Source organism: Physcomitrium patens, chromosome 7 (assembly GCF_059467195.1).
Source record: "Physcomitrium patens ecotype Gransden chromosome 7, ASM5946719v1, whole genome shotgun sequence".
NCBI classification, from domain to species: domain Eukaryota; kingdom Viridiplantae; phylum Streptophyta; class Bryopsida; order Funariales; family Funariaceae; genus Physcomitrium; species Physcomitrium patens.
Window position 1 is genome coordinate 3,668,345 of NC_143416.1, and position 13,665 is coordinate 3,682,009.

Here is a 13,665-nt window from a genome sequence, read left to right on the forward strand (position 1 = left end):
TAGTCATGATAAGATTAAATAAAAATTTACAAGATTAAGTAACTATTAAATTGGTTAATTATCTAACATATCATCTTAATTTTATATAAATACTTTAGATCTATAATTATTATATATATATATATATATATATAACTCAAACTAATATTTTTTTATGCATTATTATAGTTTTAAGACTATTATTTTGAAGTTGAAATATTTTTTGTTATAAAACTAAAACTCATTAATTTTAATTAATTTTTTTTTATTGAAATGACGTATGTTATATAGTTTTAAAAATTATGTAATTAATCATGTTTGAGATTTTTTTTTTTTTTTTTGGATTTATTAAAAAAATTGGATCACTATATTGTATGTTAATGCAGTGTAAAATTTTCAAAAACATTTTAAACAAATTTTAATTTAGTTTAATGCAATACATGTTTTATAATATATTTATTAAAAAAAATCTAAAACTACCTTAAATATTTATGAGTTGCAAGAATTCTTCCTAAGAACAAAAGTATCATCTGCATTGAGTGTTGTTGTATATGACAACAAATAAAAAGTGTTCGATGGAAGAATGATGGTTGAAAAGTGAGATTGAGAGACGGCCCCTGAACAAACTTCAGCACCAATGTCAATGTGGATCAGTGCTAGCCCAACGAGAAATGAGCTGTGTTTCCAACCTGCCCGCCCCTTGTTTTACATTCGCTCCCTCCGTTCCAAGAAATTTGATCGACGGTTACGATTGCATCTAAGTGGCATCTACGATCCGAAGGTCCACAACGGCGGCGCCAGTCGATTGAACATAGAGGTTTCTGCGACACGTAGTGACGAAGCTTGCAGAGAGCCTTAAAGTCCCGAGGTTATCTTCCAATAGAATAACAAATAGATGTTTAGAGAATTAATTTTAGATTTAAAATATTATTGTAATATAGCAAGTGATATGCTTTAAAGTATTAGTCCAATAAATTTGAAGACATCCATTTCCTATTTTTAATGTTGTAACATGTTATAAAGTAAAAGATGTTATGAATCTAAAATTGGATGCTTTGAATCTTACAACAAATACAAGTCTCAAATTTATAAACTTCTCCAAAAGATCTATGTTTTTTTTTTTTTTTTTTTTTTTAATACATTCTATAATTTTAAGTGGTTGGAACTTTTGTGTGGAACAAAGATCAAAGTAACCTTCAAATTGCAATAACTTAATAGAGCTCTTTTAAGAATGTTGGAGGTTGAATCCTTTGCATTAACCAAAGTTTTCAAACAAATGTAAAAGTTTGAATTTATTAAAATATAAGTTTTTAGTTGGAATGAATGTGCAAAATGCTCCATATTTTGAAGCATAAAAAAACAAGTACCATCAAAATATAGAATTTCCACCTAATGATTTGTCAATAGTAAGATTAATATTGAAAGCTATAGAAAGTATGTAATGAATTTATTTGGTTGATTGTATTTTATATTGACACAAATTCTTCTATGCTATTGTGATAGTTAGATGCCTTATCATGTGTAAAAATTCACAAAATTAGATTAGAATATAGTATAAGTATTTTTTTTATTAATTTATTTATTATTAAATTTCTATATGTAGATTGATTTATTTAATAATTATTTTTTGATAGATTATAATGTTTATTTCAAATAAAACAACAATATGAAAATAAAATGAAGGTATTATGTCTTGTTGGAATAGATAGAATAGTCAAGACCACAATAGCAAAAGCTATATTGGTTGATGTAAAAGACATACAATGCTTCATGTTTTATTGAGTGTATTGAAGTTGTGGTGATTGCTTCATAACTTCTTGCAATATTTTAAAACAATTTAAAGTCAAATTAAAACCAAAGGATGTTAGAGAAGCTCAAAAAATGTTAAAATCATTCTTGATGGAAAACAAAACCTTCTTGATCTTTGACAATGTAAAGAATCAAAGTCAAATTGAAGATGTTGTGTCTATAGATGATATATTTATTAGCAATGGTAGCACATTGGTTGCAATAACTTGAAATTCAAAATAAATAGAATATTATGGTGAAGAAGTTTATAAAATAAATATTAAAGATCTTGATGAAGAAACAAGTATGAAGTTGTTTATCACAAATTCTTATGGCCAAGAAAATCTGCCTAATGAACTTATTGAAGTTGGAAAAAAATTATAAGAACTTTACTATAGTAGGCCATTACAAGTTACATTTATATGTTGGAAGCAAACTTTACAAAAGTTGAAAAGAGGAAGAGAGTTAGATGGAGACAAAAACAATAGTAACTACAAGATTTAGAAGGTCCTAAAAATTAACTTTAATGATTAAAAAGTTAGAAAAAAGAAAATATTTTTGGATATCTGTTATTTCTTTTGTAGTGACATATGTCTACAAGGCATGTCAAAAAAATAGCATTACAAATCTGGGCTAATAGTAAAAAATAACATATTTAAACAAGGTGTGGAAGTTATATTGGATACATTGATTTATCAATTATTGGTAAAAATAGACAAAGATGGAATTATAAGAGTGCATAATCAACAACAAGACATGAATAGAAATATTGTTAAGAAGGAATTAAAATACAAATATACACAAATGTAGAACTTGAATATAGATCCATTTCATAGATTATCAAATAAGAGAATTTTATCTAACTATTATTTAAATAATATGTGTAAAACTAATAATAGTATTTTAAAAATTAATAATTAAATTTGGAAATATATATATACATGTAATATCATTTTATAATAATTTTTAGATGTATGTTGGCATAATATTATAATATAAATAAATTAATCTTATATTATAAAAAAATTACATATATTTAAATACATCACTTATATCGAAATTTTAATCTAATTCTATATTTAATTTTTTTTAGTTGAAAGGATTATTTTACAATTATATCAACAAAAATAATATAAATGAAATAAGGGGTGTTTTTTTTTTTTTTTTTTTTTTTTTTTTTTTTTTTTTCATTGCTTTAATTTCTAAGTTTTAATGTTAATTTTTGTGCACTCAATATTGTTATAAGGATACTGAGCTTATTTTTTGTATTGATAAAGAATTTTCTTAATTTAAAATTTTTACTATTAGGTATGCCACTGAGATATAACTTAGTTAGAAAATTAGAAAACAAAGCATTGCAATTGCTACTTGATACAAATATTTGAAAAAAGTTTGAGAGTTTAAATGTCTTGGTATTGAAAAATTGTGATTTTAATTTTACATAATTTTTTAAATTAAGTATCTTTATAGAAGTCATATACTTCAATTCATGTGGTAGCATGGTTAAATTATAACATCTTTCTAAGTCAAGTTCCTATTATATAGAGTTTTTAAAGAAAGAATTTGAAAATATTTCAATAGCAAGATATTTAAAAAATCATGTAAAATTAAAATCATTATCAATATTAATAGAAAGTCTTCTTGCTTTAACTACCTTTCATATAAGTAGGTGTTCAATCTTGACATCATTGACAAATAAATTGGGCAATCTCACATTTTTTACTACCATTGATATAAGTGAATACTTAAGCTTAATATCATTGCCAAATGAATTGAGCAACCTTACATCTTTGACCACCTTATATATGAAAGAATTTTCAAGTTTAATATCATTGTTAAATGAATTAGCCAACCTTACAGCTTTGACTTCCTTAAATATAGAAAAGTGTTCAAAATAGACATTATTGCCAAAATTGGACAATCTTATATCTTAAATAGGAGCAAGCATTGAAGTTTTGATATTATTAATTAAAAGAATGGTCAATATATTCTTAAAAAATAAAATTTTAAAACAAATTATAGATCAATAGATAATAAACTTAAAAATTATTGAGGAATATAAATTTAAGCCTAGATTTGATATGTATAAAATATAATTGTTTAAAAATAATTAATTCAAATAAATTAAAGATCAATTTTTAAATTTTTTTATAAGTTAGCATTATATAAGTGTTCAATTTGACTTGATTTAGCTTCTTATTTTTAAAGATTTTAATTTTGATGGTATAAATATTTTATTCTATGTAATAAAGATAAGAAAAATTAAAAGTCTCAACAGTTAGTATTAGCAAAGTTATATACAAAGAGAAGTATGGAGTAAGATGATTCTTCTTTCTAAGACTTTTTATTTATATGTAGTGGTTCATGCCTTAATAGAATACTTTTGTCTCTTTATTTTATATTCATCAAAGAATATGTCTAATGTATTCTTTAGCATATCATCTACTATAGAGATATTTCTTAGCATACATTATAGATTCTTATTTATTCTTTAGATATTTCTTAATAGATCTTTTATCCTCTTAACTTTGTCTTTTGGTTTTTGACATATTAGCTAGTCCATAGAATGGCCCTTTTATATCTCAAGAGCCATCATTTTGACTACTAATAATTTATCTAATGTAATATTTTTAATATAATAACTTATTCTATTTTTATTTTTACTCAGTTTAATATTATAAGATCTTAATTTGGAAGTTATAGCTACTTAGACTTTGAATTTTAAGATTTTGAATTTTGGTATAAAAATTTAAGAATTTAGAATTTGAGTTACATAGATGTGGTCAATTTTTTTGACATTTTAATTTTATAGTTTTGACTTGTTTTATAATGAATCCTATGAGTGTATTTTAATTAGTAGAATTATTAAAAATAAAAATTTAATATTACTAAGATATGAATATATTAAAATTAAGAGATTTATTTGATGATTTAAGTATTTAATAGGATTTATAAAAAATATTTATACAGAAAAAAAAAATTAAATCGTCAAATTCGAATCTTATTAAGTCTTAGAAACAATTACCTTTAGATAATTTAGGATATTTCTCTTAATTATGATAATTTGTATTTAGGTATTGAAAAAAATTATTTTACATGGTCTTTTATTCATATGAGTTATCTATAAAAATCTTATAAATATTAGCTAATATATAAAAAAATATTAATTTTTTTTAATAATTTATTTTTAAAAATAGGATTTTTTAATTTTATTAAATTAATTATTAAAAATAACACCAAGGTAGGATAAAATAGCTTTAAATTTATGATAGTTCTTAAAAATTTCATAAAATATTATTTTTAAAATTATAATTTAAAATAATAATTTAAAACATATTTTTAAGGCTTTAATAAAATTAATTTTATAACTTTTGGAGGCTAATATGAAGAATTGGTTTAAGATTTAAAGAATTCCTAATATTCTTAAAATAATTGGATGTTTCTTAATACAATGATAATGTTAAAAATTTAATAAAACTTGATTTGTTAGGAAAAATCATATTGATAAGCAACTAGAGTAGTAATATAAAAAAGAAGGTACATATGTCATATATGAGTTATAATAACTTAGATATAAGTACAAAGTTAAAACTAAGGCTTTATAGCTCTTTGAAGATTATATAGATATATTTGATATTTTTGTCTTTTTAATTTTTATTTTGACTTAATAAATCCTTCCTTTATTTTTGGTATCTAAATTTTTAATGGTACAAATAACTTATTCTACAAGTTTTTACTTTGAAAAATATAAAAACTTTCACTTGGTTTTTAGGATCTTGATTTTTTTTATAGAAAGGATTTTTAGAGTTTTGAAAATACTATTGGATGTCCTTAGACATTGTTTATTTCATGTATGTATCTAATTTGTTTTAAAAGTATAAAATTAAGAATTTAATTATTGTTACTTTTAAATTAATTTTATAAATGGACAAGATTTTTTAAATTTTGATATAATCTATATTGTTTTTAGAATTCTACAAATATAATAGTCGTCTTAGAGTGTTTTATAATTATTAAAGATAAGAATTCAAAGAATGTAAATAAATAAGTGAGATATTTTTTATAAAACGATGAAAAAAATAAAATATATATTAAAACAAAATGGCCATTATTAAAGACTAAAAAATTAATAACTCTTAAAACTAGACCAAAATTAAGTAGGAGTTAACAAGAATAAAAAAAGACTCCATTCTCACTTCTATATATACTATTTAATAAGTAGCTATATTACATTATTCTATTGGACTTCTAATTCTTATCTAACTTGCAAGACACATGTTTAATTTCCAAGATAAGTTTTTTGTATGTGCACCACATATCCAACTTCTATCATATATGGCCAAATTTTTAACCTACCAATCACTTTCAAATACATATAAAGATAAATTCATGTCCATGAAGTTTTTAATAAATTTTCTAACAAAATATTAACAAATTTATCTACTTCTATTTAATTCTATATATTTTTATTATCTAGATAATTAATAAAATAAATATATGTCTATGATAATATCTTTCCTTTTAAAAATAAGTTCTATAAGAAGCGGTAATCACATATTGAAGAAGTATAAGATACAACAAATTATATTTTTCACATACTTTGATCTTTTTTCTATTTCAAGATAGTTAATAGGTTATCTTAGTCATTGATAGTATCTTACACTAAAGCAAGAAAATCACTTTGATAACTAAATATTGTTGAAGCTTTCATAACTTCCTTCAAATAAAATATTTAGAATACTATCAAAAATAGTTCCTACTCTTAATAATATCATCAAATATTAAGAGTCTTTTTTAAAGTTATGATACCAAATGTATTATATTTTACCATCTATTCAAAATAAAACTCATTATTTTTAAAGATTTTCATTTCTATTATGTCATTTTGAAGCTTGTGACAATCTCAATGCCTCATCTAGTGACTCAATAGACTATAATTTATTAGTTGAATTTATTGATTATTAATTCTCCATTTTCTTAGTACCTCAAATATACAAAAATTATAAAAAATTATAAAAGATAGAATATAATCTTCATTAAATCTAATTTCTTTTATAATAAGTAATTACTTGAATCATCATTTTGATATTAATGGATTTTATCAATAAAGAGCACCAACCTTATTTTTTACATTTGCAAGATTTTTAATTGGTTCCCATGTACATTTATCTTCCTTTAATTGTGCCTTTATTTGTTGCATGTAATTATAATAAACAATTTGTCAAATCATCTACTATAAGATTATTAGTTTATAAAAAGTCAATACTATTAAGTTGTAAAAATTATAATCATAATTAGTAAAAAAATATTTATTGAATAAAAGAATGTATTTTATTATTATAGACAAAATTTGCCAATTGCAAAAAAATTGCTTAACTATCTTGATAGTAATTGATGATAGATCTCAAATATTCTTCCAAAATTTGATTCATTTGTTTTGTTTGTCCATTAGTTTGATCATAAAAAATCAAAGATAATATTATATCTATTTTTAATATTTTAGAAAATATTTTATATTATTTTGATATAATAGATTTTTATTATTAAATATAATATTTCTTGATAATTTATAATAATGATAGATATTCTTTTAAAAATATATAATTATTTCTTTACTTGAGATAGATTTTTACATGATACAAAATGTGCTATCTTAGAGAAACAATCTACTATCACAAATATAGAATTATAAGAACTTGAAATTAGAAGATCTATAATAAAATCCATAGAAATATAAGACCACAATTATTTTGATATAGGTAGTGGTTAAAGAAGTTTATAAGATTGATGTTGAAGAGTTTTTAACCTTGAATAAATATCACATAATTTCAAAAAATAATTAAGTTTTTTTTACATATAAATCCATTAAAATATTTTAATATTAATTTTAATATCTTATTGTATCCAAAATATCCTACAACTAAAAAATTGTGACAAAGTTATAATCATGCTTCACCTTCTATTATATATAAGTGTCTTTTGAAATAGAAGAGATTGCTCTTGAATCCAAAGTTAAAAATAAAAAGTATCAATTAAGCATTGTCTTACATCAAATAAAAGATAAATATGAATTTTAATATTTTTATTAAACCTACCAAAAAGAAAGACTATGCTACAAATAAAAAATTAAGAAGATAGAAGTTATAAATAATGCTTGTAAGCATCATCTAACTTACATTGATAAAGATGTAATATTTTTTAAAAAATAAATATTATTAAATTAGGTTAATTAATAATAATAAAAAAGTGATTTTTTTAGTCTAAAAAAAACTACTAAGATCTCTTTTAAAAAATTAATTTTTAATAATTTAATTAAAAAAAAGACCTAAATCTAGAATATCAACTTATATAAAGCACAAGTTGATGTTTGCTAATACCTTTAAGACCTCAAAAAATGCAAGTATCTAGTAAAAATTAAAATATGATGTGTGACTTTGTTTCAAAAGAAAGAATCAAAGATGCCTTCAATCAGATTTTTTTTGTATTAATTTAGTCCAAGAAGGTGCCAAATTTAATGATTAATAAATTTAAAAATTATATATTACAAGTAAAATTCAAAAAAAGGACTATATATCTATTAGATAATATTTATTACATAAATAGTAAGTTAAATAGGTAAAATTTGACAAAAAAATCAAATGATATTAAATCAAGGATTTTAGCTTTTAAATAGATACATCAAAGATAATTTTATCAATTATATTAAATAGATGGTATTATTGAAGGAGGTTCTTAAGTTAGACTTTAATTTATTTTTGTACTTTATAATAAACAACATTATTTGGCATGTACTAATAAATGTGTTATTTAAGCACTGATTAATTAGAACAATAAAAATATATATTTAATGGATAAAAATATATTTTTTTCCATTTAAAAATTTTATATATATATCACATATACATTAGAATGTTTATATTGTAGAAAGAAAATTGTTAATTATTCTTAGACCATAGATGTAAAAGTATTTTTACATTAAAAAGATATTTTTATGAGATTTAATTAAAGGAATATTCTTCTTTATAAATAATTGAATTTGATTCTAACAATAAGCATCTACTTATAATAATGTCTTCTAAAAAGTCTATCTATCAGATTTTTAATAAGATCTACTAATTTCTAATTATAATCAAAAGAAAAAAAATTAAATTCATTATTCAATATTATAGCCTATATATTAAATAAGCATTATATTTATATTTTTTTATGGAAGCATATAAATGAATTACATGCATATAGGTGATTTAGAATTCAGAAAAATTAACTTAGTGGTTTTTAATTATCTTGGTTTTTTTTGTTAGCTTTTTGTTTGTTGCTATAGCACAACATATGTGCAATATTGATGGACTCCTATATCTAATTGTAGACGAGGCATCACTAGAACTACAAGAATCTTTGATGAGTAGTGCAAAAACAAAATCCTAATTTGAATCAAAAATTAAGACAACATTTTTTTTTAAATGTGCAAAGAAAGAAAACTTATGGTGGCAATCAATAACTTGCAATTTTATTATGTGGCACACGATAAAAGAAGATGTTACAATCATGGGACTCACACAATCATAAGCTCTATTGCAATAATAGATCCTAATATGGTAATACATGGTAGTGCACAATAATAGGCAATGATATGCAGTCTTAGGACTTTTACAATCATACACATATTTTTTAAAAAATTAAATTTTAATTTTAAAAAAATTAAATTCTTAAAACTCTTAAATGTCAAAATTTGGAAGTTCACTCTGAGACCATATAGAGTCCAAATTTAACCATTTTTGAGTTTTTTTCATGTAGAAATTATCCAAAGAAGCCAATAATGTTCTAGATCTATGATTTAGAGGTCATTTAGAGTACTTAAGTGGCATTTATTTAATGCGATTTATTTTTCAAGTGAATTTTAATCTCTTTTTTTTTTATATTTCATAATTTATATTTTTTTATTTTAATCTTCTTTTATTGTCACAAGTTTGAAATTTGTGACTAACAACCATAGGTGGATATTAGTTGCTTTAATTTACTTTTGATTTGTGACCTTCATACAAAAGACGGTGTTGGTTGCTCAATTTATCTGTAATTTCAGCTTTTGCATTGTTGAAGATAAAGATCTAATATAGATTTTTGGTTTTTGTCTTTGATATCTTTTCTTAGTTAGGAATATTATTTCTAAAGGTTTTTTAATATTTCTTAATTTTTTGTTATATGAATCTATATTGATAGATATATTATATAAATAGGATTAAATTGATCACTGTCAAGATCCTTTTGTTCATTTTCTTTTTAACCTTGTAGTAATTCAAAGGTGATTACTAATAAATTGTAAAGATTGGTGGTGATTGTAGGCATAGGTTGTTTTTAAGTCTTTAAATAGTCACAAAAATCTACATTGTTCTTTTCTTTATGGTGCATACTAAGAATCAATATTATCAATTTTTTTAACCAAATTATTTAGATAGTCACTACATCCAAGACTTCAAGATAGTAGCATATACAAACAAGGCTTTTTCAACATATTTTGACATTGGATACTATTAAAAAAATTTGGATCTTGGATGTAGATATATTTTACAAGATAGAAGATGATTCTTGTAGTATAATGAAAGATTGATTCTTAAGGTGAGATAGAGGCATTTCTTTATTAAATTAAAAGCTATGATTTCAAATATGAATAAAGAAAAAAATGCCAAAAATCTCCTAATTTCAATGAGTGGTATATTTGTAAGCTATTACCACAACTTTTAAAACATGAGGTATTTCAAACCAATGAAAGATGGAGTGACAAGAACTCACTTCAATTAGAAGAGATAAAGCATTATTGAGAGGTAAAAATAAAGCTTATCACAACTCTTATAGAAGGTTATGATGGATTTTGGTATCCAACTATTTATAATCAACAAGTAGCTTGCCCAAGAATTAGATCTTAGTACTATAAACCTGAAGTATTATTCTTTTACCATTTTTACTTTAGTGAAGAACATAAAGCAAGTTATTGGTTTTAGCAAGGAGCAATTGCAATTGATTTTTTGTACTAGATATGATTTATTTTATTTATACTTATTTCTAAAATAATTAATTAATTGTGCCACTAATTATGATATTTTAATTGATCAATAAGTACTTTATTTTTATGATTTTGGTTTAAATAATTGAATTGGAGAAGCATAAATTAGATTGAAGTGATCTATTTGTGATGGAAAGAAGGAATTTTTTTTTCATAATATTTGAAGCAATTGCAATGATTATGTTAAATAAAAACATACTTAGTTGTAGTGCATTGATATCAAACATACCTTGCGGACCAATTATATTGGAGGAGATATTAGAATTGATGTCCAATTCTATAAAAATATATAGTATACTATCTTTAGAAATTTATGGAAGATATAGCAAGGACCTATATTTTCCATATAAAACTATCTTGTCAATGCCAAATGAGTATATGCTTCATTGGATTTTTTGAAGATACAAAATTAGTCATGATTACCTAATTTTACTCATCCTATTTATTAGCATCTATCAAATAAAGATATTATCTTTGTAGAGTTCTTTTCAAATATTGGTACTTGCTTAGCAGCACTATTGAAGGTCAAGAATAATATTAGGTAATATATTTATATCAATACTAAAATTATACCTAATCAAATAGTTTCACATCAAATGAAAAGGTTGTTAGCTTTGTATTGTAAGCAATTATAACTTTTTGTAATTCACAATTATTTTAGCCAACTTTCTTAAGATATTTTTTTATTTAAAGATGAAGATTTAAAGGATTAAGCTACATTAATTTACTTATTTCTTAATGGTCTTCCCAAGGTCATTCTTGTATTGGAACAAGTTAGCATTTGGATGATCCTTAATCTAGTTCAAATGTGGATTTGATGAGGCTAATACAATGGTGGTATATACATCAAATCATACCATTTCGACATACTTTTGAGAATGTGCCTTCATTGAGTGATATTCAAACAAAAAAAAATAGAGCATAATGAATACATTCATAACTTCTTTGCTCTTCCAACTTTTGTAGATGCTACAGCTTTAGACTCTTATGCCTATTGATCTCATTGGATTTGGACCAACTTGGCCTTATTTTATGTAATTACAAAAGTACTTTCTATACCTATGCAATTTCTTAGAGGCAAGGTTTATGATATCTTAGATGATAATGAAGTTTCTTTAATTATAACAAAGATTAATGAATTTTTTTTTTTTTTTTTTTTTTTTTTACCTTAGTCAATAGGGTGGGAGAACCTTATGGTGTGTTTTTTATATTTGTAATATATCTTGGATAATTTGCATTTTAGACATGTAAATGTAGTATAGTTTAGGATGTTAATTTTTAAATTTATGAAGAAGAAATGCAAATAAGAGTGAGCATGGTATGGGCTTTTTAAGTGGCACCACAATTCTTTATGACATCATTGAAAGTCAATGTTGTTTTCTTCTAGGCCAAGCTATAGACCTCAATACTTGGATATAGATTTTAGGCATATGCCTTGATATTCAAAGACATCATGATGACCATTTTTTTGCTTTGAAATCAAAGAATAACAGTTAACAAGGAGTAGAGCCTAAACTCACTCAAGTTGAAGAATCTAAGTTGTTTTTTTGCTTAAAGCGGTATATATTTGAAGAGCTATTATTTCAATGTATCTTCGATACTTTGGCCAAAGACTTAGAAAAACAAATGCTTAAGAGATTCTTTTATAAGATTTGTTTTTACAAAATATTCTATATTCTAGTAACGTTACAAACTTATACATGGATTGAAATAATTAATATTGAAGAAAAGAAGTCTAAAAGCTACAAACACTTAGCATCAACAAGGATTGTAGTCTAAGAGAAGTGTGGAAAAAGATGATTCTTACTTCTAACACTCTTTACTTATAGGTAATGGTTTGCTCACCAACAAGGCAACTTCCATCCTTTTGATATTACATCCATTTCTACTTCATCCAACTAGATCCTTGATGCCACCACAATAACTTACTTTAACTCTTTGCTACCTTTTTACTATTATCAATATATTATGCTTAATCTCTATGTGGTTGTAATTAAGCAAGTACTTACTGATCTTCAATACTCCCACTTTGCTAATATTTAAAAGGCTTTTAATCCTAATCTCTGAATCAAGTCATGATGTCTAACCTTCACTAATGCCTTTGTAAGCACATCAGCAATCATGTCATTTGTAGCACAATACTTCATACCTATTATTCCATCTTCAATCTTCTCTTGTATGAAATGATGTTAAACATCAATGTGTTTGGTCCTTGAGTGGTGTTTTGGATTCTTGGCAAATGCAAGACATCCTTGATTGTCACACATAATTAGAGTTGCTTCTAATTATACTAGACTAATGTCTTCTAAGAGTTTTTTTATCCAATATGCCTCCATTGCATAATGACTTGCTGCCATGTACTCTGCCTCCATCGTTGATCTTGCAATGGTAGGTTGTCTCTTGTAATTCCATGAAATGACTACTATTCCAATGAAGAATACATATCTTATTGTGGATCTTCTATCATTTACATCTCCAGTCCAATCCGCATCACAATAACCTTGCAAGCCAATGTTCTTACCACCAAGGCACAATTTGAAGTCTTTTGTATCTTTTAAGTATTTCAATATCTTCTTTACTGTTTTTCAATGCAATGGTCCAGCCTTAGATATGTATTGGCTTACAACACTCACCGCATATGCAAGATCCACTCTTGTGGCCACTATTGCAAAGATGAGTGAGCCTACTGTTGCTTTGTATGGAACACTTTGCATCTCACCTTCAACTTATGTAAACTCCTCATCCTTGAGCTTCATCAACTTCAAATTTGCCTCCAAGGATGTTCCAATAGGCTTGCACTCCTCCATGTTGAATCGTTTCAATACTTCTTCAATGTACTT